General features: G+C 36.6%; 1 pseudogene; it reads right to left on the reverse strand.

Moving 5' to 3' along the window:
- Positions 1-11,424: 11,424 nt before the first annotated feature.
- LOC139181233 (craniofacial development protein 2-like) lies at positions 11,425-12,225 on the reverse strand (annotated as a pseudogene).
- Between the last annotated feature and the right edge of the window lie 1,664 nt (positions 12,226-13,889).

Consider the following 13,889-nt stretch of genomic DNA (forward strand, 5'->3'; position numbering starts at 1 on the left):
ACAATGGAATATTACTCAGCCATTTAAAAGAATACATTTAAATCAGTTCTAATGAGGTGGATGAAACTGGAGCCTATTATACAGAGTGAAGTAAGCCAGAAAGAAAAAACACCAATACAGTATACTAGCGCATATACATGGAATTTAGAATGATGGTAACGATGACCTTATATGCGAGACAACAAAAGAGACTCAGATCTATAGAACAGTCTTTTGGACTCTGTGGGAGAGGGCGAGGGTGGGATGATTTGGGAGAATGGCATTGAAACATGTATATTATCATATGTGATACGAATCACCAGTCCAGGTTTGATGCAAGAGATAGAGTGCTCATGGCTGGTGCACTGGGATGATCCAGAAGGATGGGATGGGGAGGGAGGTGGGAGGGAGGTTCAGGATGGGAACACATGTACACCTGTGGTGGATTCATGTCAATGTATGACAAAACCACTGCAATATTGTAAAGTAATTAGCCTCCAATTAAAATAAATAAATTTATATTAAAAAATAAAAATTAATAAATAAATATATTTTCATAATGAAAATTCCAGGCCCAGATGAGTCACTGGTAAATTCTGTTAAGTATTCAAAGAGAAAATAGATTCAATCCTATATTAATTCTTTTAGAAAATAAAGAAGAGAGGTCACTTCCAAAATTATTATTATTTTTTTTTTATTTCAGAATTAGACAGAGGCCAAAACCAGATGAAGCCATTACAAGAAAAACACAATTACAGACAAATGATTGTCATGGAAATAAACACAAAAAGTAACAAAATATGAAATTTCAAAAATATATGAAATAATACAACAGAAATAAATTAGGTTTATTTTATTAAGAATACAAAGTTGGTTTATCATCTAAAAACTAGTTGTTATGAGTGCATGGTAAGTCGTTTCACTGCTGTCCAACTTTTGCTACCCTGTGGACCATAGCCAGGCAGGTTCCTCTGTCCATGGGATTCTCCAGGCAAGAATATTGGAGGGGGTTGCAGTGCCTTCCTCCAGGGAATCTTTCCAACCCAGGGGCCGAACCCTGGCCTCTTACATCTCTTGCACTGGCAGGTGGGTTCTTTACCACTAATGCCACCTGGGAAGCCCAAGGTGCTATAATTCATCTTAATCAAATAAACAGGTGATATGATTTTATCAATTCACTAAATGCCAAGAAACATTTGACAAAATTCAACAAGGCTCCTCAGTAGAAACTAAGTTCCTCAACCTGATAAAGAATGTCTATGAAAAATCTACAGCTAACATTACACTTAATGGTGAAACAGCACATGCTTTCCCCCTAAGATCAGGAAAAAGATGACAATGTTCATTCTCACCATTTATATTTAATATTCTACTGGAGGTGCCAGTCAGTGCAATAAATAAATCAAAAAGAAATTAAAAAAAAAACATACCATAGATGATGTGATCATTTTTAAAAAATAATAAATCTACAAAAAAGTGAAATTAACAAGATTGCAGTATACACAGTCAGTATACAAAATTTGATTGCATTTATGTATAACTTCAGTGAACAATTGGGAAATAAAATAACAAACATTTATAATAACACCAAGCGCATGAAAGACATGCATATAAATTTATCAAAACGTGTTTGATGTTTACATACTGAAATTACATAACATTGCTGAGGCAATTTTTTTAAAATTTTTTAATTAATTAATTAATTTATTTATTTTACTTTACAATATTGTATTGGTTTTGCCATACATTGACTTGAATCTGCCATGGGTGTACATTTTTTTATTTTTTTTCTTTATTTTTTAATTTAATTTAATTTTTTTATTATTATTATTTTTTACTTTACAATATTCAATGGAAAGATACATTATGTCCATGTGTTGCAAGATTCAATAGAATGAAGATAACAATTATCCCCAATTGGTATACAGATTCATTGAATATCAAGCATGATTCTAGCAGTTGATTTGTAGAAATTGATGACTTCATTCAAATTATACATAAAAAATGCAAGAGTCAGAATAGCTAGAAAAAGCATTAAAAACAAAAATAAAATTGGAAGAGCTTACATTACTTGATTTGTGTGAAGCTATAACAATTTTAATGTCACATGTGATAAAAATAAATATATGGATCAATGGAACAGGATAGAACCATAATGTGCATGCAGACCCACATTAATGTTACTCAAAAATGGCAAGATAATTCAATGGAGAAAGAAGAGTCTTTTTAACAAATGATGCTGGAATGATGGGATATGCATATGGAAAAAATGAATATCAATCCATACCTGATACCATACACAAAAATTAGCTCCAAATAAATCAGATAACTAAATGTGAACACTAAACTATAAAGCTTCTAGGAGAAAAGCAAGAAAAAATCTCCATGACCATGGTTTAGCCAAAGATTTCTTAGCTAAAACACAGAAAACGTAAACCAAAAAAGAAACAAATTATAAAATCAATTTCTTTAAAATTGAAAAAAAGAAAGAAAAAAATAGTATCTTTGAATGACACTGTTAAATAAATGAAAAGGCAAGTCACTGAATTGAAGCAAACATTTGTACTACATAGATCTGACAAAGGACTTATGTTCAGATTATAAAATGAATTCTTACAACTTAATAATGAGTCAAGTTAATTAAAAATAATAAAAGACTGACATTTCAAAAAAGAAGATTTACAAATGGTCAAAGACATATAAATATTGATCAACATCAAGTTAATGCAAATTTAAACTATAAAAATATCACTATATATTCACTAGAATGGCTAAAGTTAAAAATAATAGTTTCAACTGTTGTTGAGTATGCCAAACAAATGGATGCAAAATGAAAAACAGTTTAGCAGTTTCTTATAAAGGTCAACACATATTACACATGACCCAGAAGTTACACTTCTAGCTATTTTCCTGAGAGAAATGAGACCATATGTTCCCACAAAGTCTTACCCACAAATGTTCATGCAAAATCTACCTAATAGTCAAAAACTGGGGAAAGAAAGTTTCTAGATGTCCATCAACAGATGATTGGATAAACAAATTGTTATATATCCATAGTATGGCTCCACTCATTTTTTTCTCTCATTTCTTTCCTTATTATCCTGCAGTATATATCTTCCTGCAGCTGTTTTACAGTCATTGTCTGCTGATTCCATCATTTTTGTTAATTCTGTGTCTGTTTCTATTAAGTGATTTTTTTTTCTTTTGTTGGTGCGAAGCTTTTGCTTGTACATGTACATAGTAAATTTTTTATTAGATTCTGAATTCTGGGAGTTTTATATTGTTGGAGTACTGGATTTTCCTTAACTTTTCATAGTGGAGAACTTCATTTTGACAGGCAGTTAATTTACTTTTGGGACAGTTTGATTCTTTGGAGTCTGATTTTAAACTTTGCTATGGTAGTTCTACATCTAAGTTAGCCTTACTATTAAGGCATGGCCTTCTGGAGTATTTATTGATTGTCCTGACTTTCCAACAAGGGATTTACACCCCATATGGTTAGAACTTATGTCTCCCATCATTGTATAAGTTCTGGATATTGTTCAGATTCAGCTACACACCTGTTCTTTGCTCAAACTCCTGGAATTACATCCTATACATGTTCAAAGTAATATTTAGCAAAACTCTTGAAAATCATTAGGCATATATCTGGAGCTTTTTTTCTGTGTATCTCGCTCCTGTATTCACAAATTCCAGCCACTGCATCCTCCTCAATTCTGATCTCTATCTCAGCTCAGCATGACCACACAGATCTGTTTCAGTTCTTCCTTCTTGAACAGTGTTCGTGAATGTACATCCAAGTAGAAAGCTAGGAAATCACAATGCTGTCCTCACTAGTTTCCTTTTTCTCAAGAATGACAGTCCTGTGCTACTTCTTGTCCAAACTGAAAATAATTGTTTCACATATTTAGCTTGGTTTTCTAGTTGTTTACCATGAGCGGGCAAGTTTGGTTCTTGTTATTCCATCATGGGTAGAAGTAGAAACCTTTTTAAGCCATAATTTTGATATGTTCTGCTTTCCTAATATTTTGAATTTTTATGTGCTTAAATTTATTTATTCTATACAATTTTTGCTTTTCAAACCTTAAAAAAAAAAATCCCTAACCCAGAGACCGTACTTTTATTTATTTTACTTTATTTTTAAATTTTGATTTATTTTTTTATTGAGGGAGCATTGGTTTATAACATTATATAAATTTCATGTGTAAAACATTCTATTTCTATATACCATACATCACTTCCTTCTGTCACCATAGAAGGTAGTTCCCCTTATCCATTTCTCTCTCCCCTCTGCCATTTCCTTCTTTTTTTAATATAAATTTATTTATTTGAATTGGAGGCTAATTACTTTACTTTTAAAGTATTGTTTTCAAACAGCTTGAGAATTGTATTAAACATGCTCAAGTCTTTAATCTATACAGAATTTATTTTCTGTTTGATGCAATATACAGATTCAAAATTATTTTTAACAGACAGCCAATTATATCCAAACTAGTCCTTGAAAAATACTTATTTTCTCATTGATTCTATATGTTATTTCTATTAACTACTTTTTAAATAATAAGGATACTATAAGTTCATAGTGGAAAAAAGTAAAGAAAGATGAAAGGGAAAATAATAAAAAGAAAGAAAATACTAAAGTAAAATTTTCTTTCACATTCCCTCCCAAACTTCCATTAACATAGCACAGAGGTAATCGTTTATAAGATTGCTTCTGTATATTTCTAGAAACTTTCTGTACATAAACATGTATAGATTTGTGCTACTTTAGGAACAACATATCTAATTCTTTGTTAGGGCTGAGAGTTGTGTCTTGTTTCAAGCATATAAATTAATTTGCTTGACCTAATCTAAGAGAATTATAAGAGTTTTATATACTTCCTGTATTTAGTAAATTCCACCATAATTATGCAACATGGCCATGTCTTTGATAGAACATGACCTCTTTCTTTGAGGAATCTTATTTCTGCAGATGCATAAAAGCTTATATTAGAAAAAGGATTAGTTAACAATTAATTCTGGTTATTTGAGGAGAGTGTTATGGGTTAGAATGGGGAATTATGAAATTTGACTCATTGATGACAACCCCATTCCATAGTGCAGCAGATCACAGAACATTTCATCTGGTCCCCTTGGGCCCTCTAGGAAAATTTGAGCTTCCTAACCAATGGGAAGCAGTTCCAAACTTTGGTCTACTTTGTGCCAGCTGTCTTTGAGAATGCCAAGACTTAACTGCAAAGTATCTATTCCACATTTGCCACTCATCCTGCCACTTTCTAAGTTCAAATTCTTTTACTAATCATTATTAATAATAAGTATTATTACAGAAAACTTGAGAGGTTAATTAATATGCTGAAAGTTACACAGTAATGTTAATAGCAAGTGCCAGGATTTGAACTTAGTGTCAGATTCCAAAGGCAATTCTTTTCTACTATACCACAGTCTGGACTTCCTTGGTGGTTCAGTGGTAAAGAATATATCTGCTAGTGCAGGAAATGCACATTCAATTCCTGTGTTGGAAAGATTCCCTGGAGAAGGAAATGACAACCCAACCCACTCCAGCATTCTTGCCTGGGAAATCCCATGGAGAGAGGACCCGGGTGGGCTATGGTTCACGGGGTCACAAAAGAGTCAGACATTATGTAGTGGCTAAACAACAATAACAACTGCCTTATACTTTCTGATGCTTATATAATATTTAGCATATTGGTTTTTTTTTACATATTGTATTCTCAGATGGATTTGACTGAAGAATAGCATTTTTAAATATAACAGAGAAGTTTCTTAGTATTCCTTTCAGGAAATAATGATTCATACATAGCAAGACCCCTTCTTGGATAATAGTCTTGTCATGGTGAAGGGGCTTGCATAACTCAATGAAGCTATGAGCCATGCTGTGCAGGGCCACCCAAGACAGTGGGGTCATAGCAGAGAGTTCAGACAAAACGCGGTCTACTGGAGGAAGGAATGACAAACAACCAGAGATCAAATTGTCAGCATTCGTTGGATCATAGAGAAAGCAAGAAAGTTCCAGAAAAAAACAGTTTTATAGTCTTCCTGGTGGCTCAGATGGTAAAGAGACTGCCTGCAATGTGGGAGAACTGAGTTCAATCCCTGGGTTGGGAAGATCCCCTAGAGCAGACATAACAACCCACTCAAGTATGCTTGCCTGGAAAATCCCATGAACAGAGGAGCCTGGTAAGCTACAGTCCATAGGGTAGCAAACACTTGGACCTAACTGAGAGACTTCACTTTCCTTGACTATGCAAAAACCTTTGACTGTAGATCACAACAAACTTTGGAAAATTCTTAATGAGATTTTCCAAAATCACTTTAAAGAGATCTTAAAGACCAGACCATCTTACCTGTTTTCTGAGAAACCTGCATGTGGGTTAAGAAGCAACATTTAGATCCAACCATGAAGAAATGGACTGGTTCAAAATTGGGAAAAGAGTACACCAAGGCTGTATATTGTCAACCTGCTTATTTAATTTCTATGCAGAGCACATCATGTGAAATGCCCGGCTGGATGAATCACAAGCTGCAATCAAGATTGCTGGGAGAAATAACAACCTCAGATATGCAGATGATACTGCTCTAGTGGCAGAAAGTGAAGAGAAACTAAAAAGCTTCTTGATGAGGTAAGAAGAGAGTGAAAAACCGGCTTAAAGCTCAACATTCAATAAACTAAGATCATGGCATCCGGTCCCATCACTTCATGGCAAATAGAAGGGGAAAAAGTGAAACAGTGACAGATTTTATTTTCTTGGCCTCCAAAATCACTGCAAATGGTGACTGCAGCCATGAAATTAAAAAGCACTTGCTCCTTGGAAGGAAAGCTATGACAAACTTAGGCAGCATAATAAAAAGCAGAGACATCACTTTCCAACAAAGGTCCATATAGTCAAAGCTACGGTTTTTTTCAGTAGTCAATTACTGATGTGAGATCTGGACAATAAAAAAGGCTGAGAGCTGAAGAATTGATGCTTTTGAGTTGTGGTGCTGGAGCAGACTCTTGAGAGTCCCTTGGACTGCAAGGAGATCAAACCAGGCAATCCTAAAGGAAATAAACCCCGAATATTCATTGGAAGGGCTGATGCTGCAGCTGCAGTTCTAATAGTTTGGCTACCTGATGTAAAGAGTCGACTCATTAGAAAAGATGCATTAGAAAAGACTCATTAGTTGCTGGGAAAGATTGAAGACAAAAGGGGAAGAGGGCAGCAGAAAATGAGATGGTTGGATGGCATCACCAACTCAATGGACATGAATTTGAGCAAATTCTGAGAGATAGTAAAGGACAGGGAAGCCTGATACATTGTAGTCCATGGAGTTGCAAGGAGTCAGACACGACTTAATGACTGAACAACAGACAAAAACATATAGATAAAAAAGGTGAATCGAATATGAGCAAGGTTTTTACTCAGAAAAATGTGAATACAATTTTTGACTGTGTATATATAGCTGCCAAGGACAGATCAAAAGAGGATTCAAGTTATACGCTATGGAAAATATACACAATATTTGTCAATAGCTAAAAAAGTCTATCATATTGATATTCTGATTATTTCCAAAATTTTCTCTGAGCTATTCTAACCACTTGATAATGTGTTCCACCTTGGATTCCTTGAAATTTCAATGTACTGTAATATATTATTTTGTCTAAAATGAGCAAATTAATTCCAAAGAAATAAAAATGGAATGCCCCATTTGAAAAAGAAAACAATGAGTCACATTTGATGTGAAAGTGTTTTAAAAGAGAAGTCATTGCTTCATATGCTTTATTTTATTTCTAACTGCAACAGAAATGACTTAATTTTAATCATTTCAAACTTTTGATTCAAATGATATTCAACCTTGGGACAATAATTTCTGAATCCATCATTAACTATTCTGAAAAAGATATTAAGTTCTTCTGCTGCTTTTAGAATTTCTAAAAAGTCGGTGTTAAAAATTAGTCATAAACACCTATTTACTAATCATCCTTTTGATGAAATTATTATTTCTTTCTTATATACATAGTAAAAAAAATACTACTTGTTGAGTATTTATTATATGCCAAGTATTGTGCAAATTGTTTTGTATGTATTATCTCTTTTAAGTGTGTGTAACTTGCTCAGGGTCACTTACTTAGAAGGTGACAGACACAGGTTTTGAACTGTATTTTTTGTAACTTCAAAGTAAATATCCTGCTATATAAACAAATATAGTATATGTCAGTTGATGGTAAATATCATCTTTCTTTTTCAGAAATGGCAAGTTGGTATGTATTTTTCTGACATCACTAACTGGGAAATTTAAGACTGACAATGTTTCATGATGAACTTTTAAAGAAAAATATAAAGATACATAGAGAAATTGCTTTATCAAAAGGATGAAGGATCAATACATTAGAAAGAAAGAGAATAAAATTTGAAAGGTGATGTAAAAAACTTATATCAATGAAGACTAAACACATTTGACAATTTCTGCAGCACTTTACAGTTTTGCCCCTAGCTACTGTCAAATGACCTCATAGTACAGTCAGATAAAAATCGTCTTTCTGTTACACAGCCCCTTTACTGACTGACTAGAAATATTAATAAAGATGAACTGCATATTCATATATCAAAAATAATATGCTAAAATGCTACCATTTGAACTAGAAAGCATTAAAAGCTGGAAAAAAGACATTCGAGTTGATGTCCACTGAACAAATTCAGAAGCACAAGGGAGAAAATTTAATGGTAATATAAGAGAAGCTTAGTGGAGCAGAGTCTCTGGTGTATTTAAACTTTCCACCCTCTAATTTGTTAGAGCATGTATGTCTCTTGATATGAAACTAGTGGAAAGCTAAATTGTCTCAAAATTGTATTATCATCCCTAACCCAGGAAAATTAAATTAAAATATAAGTAGATAAAGGAGAAGAACTACAACTTTCTGACTTTTATTTTAAATTCTCCATCTTCTTTTACACAACTTTTTGTTAGAATTATTCTAAATATCATTGAGTTGAATTAGAGGTTCATTGAAAATGCCTCTTGTTTATGTTTTTGCTTGCACTGATCCTGTTGTTAAGTTGTTTCCTTGAATCAGAATATTCTCCTCTTCAACTTTTCAAAATTCTACCATCTTTCAAGATGTATCACAACTGTCATTTCTCTCAGGAAGCCTCTTTTGAACTTTTCCAATTGAATGTGACTTTCTTTTTATTCCTATAACTTTTAAAAAATTTTTATTATATTTTTAAACTTTACATAATTGTATTGGTTTTGCCAACTTTTCTAGTGCTAAGAGCTTTGGGAATGAAACCACATGAGACGTGAGGAGGTGGGTTTCGAGCTGCTAAATCAACTAATATGTCCGTTTTGTAACGTCCCAGGGATTTTTTTTTTTTTTTAACTTTCCGCTAAGTTCAGTTCAGTCACTCAGTCGTGTCCAACTCTTTGTGACCCCATGAATCGCAGCACGCCAGGCCTCCCTGTCCACCACCAACTCCCGGAGTTCACTCAGACTCACGTCCATCAAGTCAGCGATGCCATCCAGCCATCTCATCCTCTGTCGTCCCCTTCTCCTCCTGCCCCCAAACCCTCCCAGCATCAGAGTCTTTTCCAATGAGTCACCTCTTCGCATGAGGTGACCAAAGTACTGGAGTTTCAACTTCAGCATCATTCCCTCGAAAGAAATCCAAGGGCTGATCTCCTTCAGAATGGACTGGTTGGATGTCCTTGCAGTCCAAGGGACTCTCAAGAGTCTTCTCCAACACCACAGTTCAAAAGCATCAATTCTTCAGCATTCAGCCTTCTTCACAGTCCAACTCTCACATCCATACATGACCACTGGAAAAACCATAGCCTTGACTAGACGGACCTTTGTTGGCAAAGTAATGTCTCTGCTTTTGAATATGCTATCTAGATTGGTCAAAACTTTCCTTCCAAGGAGTAAGCATCTTTTAATTTCATGACTGCAATCACCATCTGCACTGATTTTAGAGCCCCCAGAAATAAAGTCTGACACTGTTTCCCCATCTATTTCCCATGAAGTGATGGGACCGGATGCCATGATCTTAGTTTTCCGAATGTTGAGCTTTAAGCCAACATTTTCACTCTCCATTTTCATTTTCATCAAGAGGCTTTTGAGTTCCTCTTCACTTTCTGCCATAAGGGTGGTGTCATCTGCATATCTGAGGTTATTGATATTTCTTCCTGCAATCTTGATTCCAGCTTGTGTTTCTTCCAGTCCAGCGTTACTCATGATGTACTCTGAATACAAGTTAAATAAGCAGGGTGACAATATAGAGCCTTGACGTACTCCTTTTCCTATTTGGAACCAGTCTGTTGTTTCACGTTCATTTCTAAATGTTGCTTCCTGACCTGCATACAAATTTCTCAAGAGGCAGGTCAGGTGGTCTGGTATTTCCATCTCTTTCAGAATTTTCCACAGTTTATTGTGATCCAACAGTCAAAGGCTTTGACCTAGTCAATAAAGCAGAAATAGATGTTTTTCTGGAACTCTCTTGCTTTTTCCATGATCCACTTGATGTTGGCAATTTGGTGTCTGGTTGTTCTGCCTTTTCTAAAACCAGCTTGAACATCAGGAAGTTCATGGTTCACATATTGCTGAAGCCTGGCTTGGAGAATTTTGAGTATTACTTTACTAGCATGTGAGATGAGTGCAATTGTGTGGTAGTTTGAGCATTCTTTGGCATTGCCTTTCTTTGGGATTGGAATGAAAACTGACCTTTTCCAGTCCTGTGGCCACTGCTGAGTGTTCTAAATTTGCTGGCATATTGAGTGCAGCATCATCTTTCAGGATTTGAAATAGCTCAACTGGAATTCCATCACCTCCACTAGCTTTGTTTGTAGTGATGCTTTCTAAGGCCCACATGACTTCACATTCCAGGATGTCTGGCTCTAGATGAGTGATCACACCATTGTGATTATCTGAGCCATGAAAATTTTTTTGTACAGTTCTTCTGTGTATTCTTGCCACCTCTTCTTAATATCTTCTGCTTCTGTTAGGTCCAAACCATTTCTTTCCTTTATCGAGCCCATCTTTGCATGAAATGTTCCCTTGGTATCTCTAATTTCCTTGAAGAGATCTCTAGTCTTTCCAATTCTGTGGTTTTCCTCTATTTCTTTGCATTGATCGCTGAGGAGGGCTTTCTTATCTCTTCTTGGTATTCTTTGGAACTCTGCATTTAGATGTTTATATCTTTCATTTTCTCCTTTGCTTTTCACTTCTCTTCTTTTCACAGCTATTTGTAAGGCCTCCCCAGACAGCCATTTTGCTTTTTTGCATTTATTTTCCATGGGGATGGTCTTGATCCCTGTCTCCTGTACAATGTCACGAACCTCATTCCATAGTTCATCAGGCACTCTCTCTATCAGATCTAGGCCCTTAAATCTATTTCTCACTTCCACTGTATAATGATAAGGGATTTGATTTATGTCATACCTGACTGGTCTAGTGGTTTTCCCTACTTTCTTTAATTTAAGTCTGAATTTGGTAATAAGGAGTTCATGATCTGAGCCACAGTCAGCTCCTGGTCTTATTTTTGTTGACTGTATAGAGCTTCTCCATCTTTGGCTTCAACAAATATAATCAATCTGATCTTGATGTTGACCATCTGGTGATGTCCATGTATAGAGTCTTCTCTTGTTTTGTTGGAAGAGGGTGTTTGCTATGACCAGTGCACTGTCTTGGCAAAACTCTATTAGTCTTTGCCCTGCTTCAATCCATATTCCAAGGCCAAATTTGCCTGTTACTCCAGGTGTTTCTTGACTTCCTACTTTTTCATTCCAGTCCCCTATAATGAAAAATACATCTTTTTTGGGTGTTAGTTCTAAAAGGTATTGTAGGTCTTCATAGAACCGTTCAACTTCAGCTTCTTCAGCATTACTGGTTAGGGCATAGACTTGGATTACTGTGATGTTGAATGGTTTGCCTTGGAAATGAACAGAAATCATTCTGTCATTATTGAGATTGCATCCAAGTACTGCCTTTCGGACTCTTTTGTTGACCATGATGGCTACTCCATTTCTTCTGAGGGATTCCTGCCCGCAGTAGTAGATATAATGGTCCTCTGAGTTAAATTCACCCATTCCAGTCCATTTTAGTTCACTGAGTCCTAGAATGTCGACATTCAGTCTTGCCGCCTCTTGTTTGACCACTTCCAATTTGCCTTGATTCATGGACCTGACATTCCACGTTCCTATGCAATATTGCTCTTTACAGCATCGGACCTTGCTTCTATCACCAGTCACATCCACAGCTGGGTATTGTTTTTGCTTTGCCTCAATCCCTTCATTCTTTCTGGAGTTATTTCTCCACTGATGTCCAGTAGCATATTGGGCACCTACTGACCTGGGGAGTTCCTCTTTCAGTATCCTATCATTTTGCCTTTTCATACTGTTCATGGGGTTCTCAAGGCAAGAATACTGAAGTCGTTTGCCATTCCCTTCTCCAGTGGACCACATTCTGTCAGATCCCTCCATCATGACCTGCCCGTCTTGGGTTGCCCCACAGGCATGGCTTAGTTTCATTGAGTTAGACAAGGCTGTGGTCCTAGTGTGATTAGACTGACTAGTTTTCTGTGAGTATGGTTTCATTGTGTCTGCTCTCTGATGCCCTCATGCAACACCTACCATCTTACTTGGGTTTGTCTTACCTTGGGCATGGGGTATCTCTTCACGGCTGCTCCAGCAAAGCACATCTGCTGCTCCTTACCTTGGACGAGGAGTATCTCCTCACCTCCACCCTTCCTGACCTTCAACGTGGGCTAGCTCCTCTAGGCCCTCTTGCGCCCATGCAGCTACCGCTCCTTGGATGTGGGGTTGCTCCTCCTGGCTGCCGCCCCTGGCCTCGGGCATGGGGTAGCTCCTCTTGGCCGCCACCCCTGGCCTCAGGCATGGTGGCGTGAGGTAGCTCCTCTCGGCCGCTGCCCTTGATCTCGGACTTGGGTAGCTCTTCTCAGCTGTTTCTGCGCTGTTGCAGCCTGGCACTCTAGGCTGCCACCCCTGACCTCGAACGTGGGGTAACCCCTCTTGGCCACCGCCCTTTGGGCATGGGGTCCTCCCAGCTTCTGCCCCTGAACTCAGATGTGGGGTAGCTCCTCTCGGCCATGCTTAGTGCGGCTTTAACTTTAGACAATGATATTATTAGAACTAATGCAGATATTGTGGAAATGAGATCAAACTGCTTCTATAGGTTTTCTCTGGGCTTCTGCTAACAACTAGCCATCACACTCATATTCGTTACAGCATTCTATGACAAAGGCCCATATAGTCAAAACTATGGTTTTTCCAGTAGTCATGTATGGATGTGAGAGTGGTCCATAAAAAAGGCTAAGCATCAAAGAATTTATGCTTTCAATTGTGATGATGGAGAAGACTCTTGAGAGTTCCGTCCACAGCAAGGAGATCAAACTAGTCAATCCTAAAGGAAATCAACCCTGAGCATTCATTGGAAAGACTGATGCTGATGCTGAAGCTCTAATACTTTGACCACCTGATATGAAGGGACAACTCATTGGTGAAGATCCTACTCATTAGTAAAGACCCTGATGCTGGGAACGATTGAGGGTAGGAGAAAAAGAGGGTGACAGAGGATAAGATGATTGGATGGCATCACTGACTCAATAGGCATGAGTTTGAACAAACTCTGGGAGATGGTGAAGGACAAGGAAGCATGGCATGCTGCAGTCCATGGTGTGGCAAAGAGTTGGACACAACTTAGTGACAGAACAACAACAACCAGGATTAACTTCATCTGTAGACAGTTTTTTTTTTTTTTTTTTTTTTGGTTTGTTTGTTTGTTTTAGAAAGTGGAGTTTGAATACTATGGCAGAGACTGCTAGCTCTCTCCTAACATCTATTTTTCCCTTCTTTATTTTAGTTATAGACAGTCCCTTAAGTTTCAGCAGTATACATAC

The sequence above is a fragment of the Bos indicus genome, chromosome X (genome assembly GCF_029378745.1).
Source record: "Bos indicus isolate NIAB-ARS_2022 breed Sahiwal x Tharparkar chromosome X, NIAB-ARS_B.indTharparkar_mat_pri_1.0, whole genome shotgun sequence".
Taxonomy (NCBI): Eukaryota; Metazoa; Chordata; class Mammalia; order Artiodactyla; family Bovidae; genus Bos; species Bos indicus.